The sequence below is a fragment of the Montipora foliosa genome, unplaced genomic scaffold (assembly GCF_036669935.1).
Source record: "Montipora foliosa isolate CH-2021 unplaced genomic scaffold, ASM3666993v2 scaffold_399, whole genome shotgun sequence".
Lineage (NCBI taxonomy): Eukaryota > Metazoa > Cnidaria > Anthozoa > Scleractinia > Acroporidae > Montipora > Montipora foliosa.
The window spans coordinates 12,501-17,500 of record NW_027179699.1 but is presented as its reverse complement, the minus strand read 5'-3'; positions in this window follow the sequence as shown (position 1 = coordinate 17,500).

The following is a 5,000-nucleotide window of genomic DNA, read 5'->3' as shown; positions in this document are numbered from 1 at the left end:
CATGGAAACGGTTTGATCCTGAAATTTTAGTTTGTTGTAATATTGCGCATATTTGACACGATTGAGTTTTTTCTCTTCACGCACGTAATGAAATGGTAAGGGGGTTTTTGCCTCTAATAGCAAATATGTTGTTTGGTTCAAAAAATTGTTCGCTGGAAAAGGTGGCTTTTATGAATTCTTCATGTTTTATGATATGTGTGCTGGATAGCTTTTATGGCAATAGTAAAGCATTTTCTTGCTATTCAAGGAAAATGTTCTTCAGGAAAGGGTTTGAACCTGAAGTACATGGTAATTTGACACGATTGAGTTTCTTGTCTTCACGCACGCAATGAAATAGGGAGAGGTTTTCACCCCTAAGGGCAAATATGTTGTTTGTTTCAAAAAATTGTTCGCTGGAAAAGGTGGCCTTTATGAATTCGTCATGTTTTATAATATGCGAGCTTAACTGGATACTTTTTATGGCAATAGTAAAGCATTCTCGTGTCAAAATGAGGTTAGTGTTTTTCTGTTGTGCTAACTTAATTAAATATAAATATATATTCTGGCTCGTGAGTTTGTTATTCTCGTTAACCAGCAATGAAAAGTCATTGCAACGCGAATGGCGTTTTAGTGCATCTTATGTTGTTTGTTTCAATAAAATGTCTAGCTGGAAAAGGATTCTGTGATATTTTCTGCCTTTGTGAATTATAATATCATGTTGTGTATTGAATTTTCGAGCTTAAGGTTGAAGCGTGATACGGGAGGATATTTTTAGTACTGCTGTGTAAGCAGGAAAGGTTTCATGAAAATAAACAGGTCTGTTGGACGCGTGCTTAAGTTTCAACAAAATGAGCCCCAAAATCAGCAAAAAATTGTGACGCCGGTGACTAATAAAGTAGCTGCTATAACCAAAATGATGGAATTACCTGGTGATAAATAACCTCGTCTTGGAGAGTAAATTTTTGACTTTCCAGAAACAATGGTGGGCGATTGTGATCTTTGTTTTGAATTCGCTCATTTATTGTCAAACTTTATAACACTTGACAGAAAAAGAAACTTACGAAAACCCGGTATCTTGCCATCATTTGACACAGATGCTTCACTGTTTGGCTAGTAAACATGCCGCGGTAACTTTATCACGGCGCCCGTTGAATTCCGGCGATGTCACTTTCGACTTGCGATTTATTTGCGCAGCCAAAACGTACAACAACAAAATTGAACGTAGCAAAAATCTCCCAAAATGTTTGTCACTGATCGTAACTGTTTATGTTCTATATTCACGGTTCAAAATTAATGTTGTTTTCATGTTGTAAATATGTTTTTCTCGAGCGACCGTCCTGGAAACTTCCTTCTGCTCTTTCTAAAATCTGTGTATCAATATTTATTTACTTTTGCATCAATATTTGTTTTTGCATAAAGCAAGCTATCAAAATCTGTACCTTGCTGAATTTGCATTTGTTAACGTTAATAGTATTTTCGGTCTAATGCTTCTGTTTTACAAAGGGGTATATGTCAGATGCTCAGAGGGCACGCGTAAACTTGTGGTGAAAAGACGTTTATCAACATCTTGGCCCAGAAGCCAATGTTTCTCACTTCCCATTTATTTTCTTCAATCTTTCTGGGTTCAGTACTTTGCTAGTAACCACATGTCTTCTCAGGCTATTTACCTAAGGCTTCTACCATGGCACTTAACTACAATGATAAACAATACCAAAACAATATCGTGCACTGTTAGAGCTACATATTACGCAAGGACAGATCTGTTTCGTCGTACGAACGTGTGAGAACCTGTGAGCCAAAGGGCCTCTGCTGGTATGACTTCTGGGTGACCCCTTACATGGTCCTAATGACCCCCCAACTTGAAAAAATTGTCTGGAACGGTTCACGTACCACAAGCAACACAGTGTACTCTCACGGAGGGTCTAGTTACTCGGGCTCGTAGGGGCACGAGTTATAAAAGACGTTTGATTTCATTTTTTTTTTCCTGTGCAGCAAAATGCACAATAGAATAACGTGGCGGTGTTTGATTGGGCAATGCACAATAGAAAGCACGTGGGGGTGTTTTGATTGGGTAATGCACAATAGAAGCCACGTGGCGCTGTTTGCATAGGTTATTTAAAGCAAACACGCAATCCAAGATCATGAAGAGCACTGTGATGCGTCGTTTCGGATTACTGAAGATCGACGATGCGTTGGCTTAATCGATTTCTTCTTGGGGCGCTGAAAACACTTACAAAGAAAGGCATAGCCTTTTCGCGGTAGACCCACACTAAAAGATGTCAAGCGTCAGCTTTGAAACAAGTCGTTCCGCGAACTGAATGAAACAAAAATATACTCGAATGTAACTGAAATGAACGCAACTATTGAAAGTGATAAAAGTCAAAATACAAATTTTTTAATGAGCAGCGGGTACCTTATTGAGAACTACTCTGAAGATGACAGCGACAAAGACAATAACTCCACAAACAAATGGACGCCATATTGGAATCTTCTGAGGACAAAGTAAAAACATTGGCACAGCGAACAAATGGCCTCACGCTTGTACCATTTTCACCGCGAACAAACAGCCTCCCGCTCAGTGTACCATTGACTACGGAGATAAGTTTTTTGTCTATTGCGTTTTTTAGTTTGTGTTGTTAAAAAGTTTGTTTCTTGTAGTGGTCTAGCTTCTATCGTTTGTTCAACTAGCCATATTAGCGATCGTTGTTCACTGCCATCTTGTGTATATAGTTCTGTTCTAGTTTTACAAGATTTGATGTCATCAGTGGAGACTGTGATCAGCTCTTTAGAAAATAAATGTGATGTACTTTGAAAGGCTGTACAGTTATTTCATTTTCAATGGTAAGAAAGACTTGATTGAAAGGAGAAATACAGGTCTCAAATAAGCACTAGTGTGTTTACTTTAGTTGTGATTTGCGTGTGCATTGACATAGACGTGCCCGAGAACCGAGCAGAATTACAGAGAAAAGGCTGAGACGTCTATTTTATAACAGCAGAAAAAAGAGGAAACTTGCTGGAACGTATTTGGTTAACAATGTACCGAGGTCATCCACATTTCATCGTATTACTAGCCAAGGAGATCACTTACTCGTTAACACAACTATAGGAGCTACCTCAGGTATGCGTTTAAATGTAAGCACGTGGTATGTAACACTATTCCAAAAGCGTGGATGAACAGGTAAATGCAAAATGATGTTTGAAACATCGAAGCATGTTCCTTAAACTTAAAAGTGTGTTTGTATTTTTAAAAATATTGGCAACACTTGTGCTATCCAGACTATTTGGAAAATGAAAGTTAAATTTAATACAGAAATCAGGAATACCCGGTACGATTTGTAAAAGAATGTTGTCGTTTTGTTTTCTCAAAAACGGAACGTATTCATTTTAAATTCAGGCTGAACTATTTACACAGTGAGATAGAGTGACCAATCAAAACAGAGTTTGTAATTGGAAATCTAAACATCTTCCAGACACAAAAACAAACTTGTGAACACGTAAACCTGAAATATTGCGAATCATAATGCTGACAAACCCGAAAACGAAGGAAATGGATCATGGATAGGACGTTTTGGATATCTGAATGATTTTGGGTTAGATTAAAGGATATATTGTTAAAAATTCCCAAGTTATCCCTTTTCGTGTTAATTAGTAATGCAAACAAGTCTTAGTAATAAATTGGATTAACGAGGCAAATGTAATGCATGTAATCATGAGAAGATTCACGGAAAACGGAATTTGAAATGTTATGCAGGGGTAAGTATTTGAAGTTATTTGTAGACTTTATGCTTCGATGTATTGTGCACATAAACGAGTATCTGTTCTTCTCTTTAAATGAGATTTTACCGGCAGCACTATCAGTAAATACGGTTAATGTTACGTTACCGTACTAAAAGCGCTATTCACGTCGCGATAGTTATCTTCGCGTTCTTTGTAGTGGGCCGTTCAAGGTCATACAATCAACGGGTTTCTTGTAAATAAAACGAGGACATGAAGATTTTGTGCCTAGATCTCAGATTATAACGTACACCTGCATTGGCCAAATCTGTTAAAGCCTCATTCATTAGTGCTAAAGAGCACGGTGTAATGCTTACCTGCTACATGGTAGAACCTGTGCAACTGGCTATTTTTAATAATAGACAGGGTCTAGCTATAAAAGCCTCAGTCAGTCGTCCAAGGTTCACTTGGCAGTTTGTCTTCTATAGTAAATCAACTAGCTGTTTGCAATTTGTCAAAGTTCTCCCCCTCCCTCCCTCCCTCTCTCCCTTCGGAGACGGGTTGTATTTATCGCTTTGCCGTCATTAAAGTTGGATCGCTCCTTCGTGGTGTGGTTTAAGTCTGCGCAGCGACTTACCCCAAGTTTGTTGGCTCGTTGCCTTTGTACATTGCTCACTAGCCAAGACTCTTGTCCGATCCAGCACCTCCTGTTTACCACTCAGCTCGTAGTGCTGGAGAGATCTTTGTCACGCAATCTGGAAGTCGCATAGGCTAACCAGCCGCAAGGCAGTGTTTCCCTCAAAAAAGCCCAATACGTCTGTTGTCTAGTTCCATTGCGCCTTGCGTTATGTATTTAAAAGCGAATTATGCATGTTGATACCAAGGAACAGTGACATTAATGGTTAATTAATATTCCTTGACAGGCTTCTCACCGTTCAGAGAGTTTGCGTTCACATTTCTATCTTTATTTCTCGAGAGTTTCAATACACGAAGCGAAATAACAATGACAGGCCAAGTGATCCACACTACAGTATTCTATCTTTTATCCTGCCCTTACCATTCCGGAAACGAAACACAATTTTTTTGACACCGACTCCGTTTACGTACAGAGGTTATTTTTCATTAAACTAGAGGTTTGAAAATAGAATTCAAATAAAAAATATTTCTCTTTGAAATGTTCAGTTTGTAAGTCGCGTTAATACTGCATTCGCTATCAAGCGCGGTACGAGTCAATAATTAAAACAAGTGATTTTAAGAGAGGATGGGAGAGAGAGAGAAGAAAAAAAAATACCAGCAAAGAGTCTGTC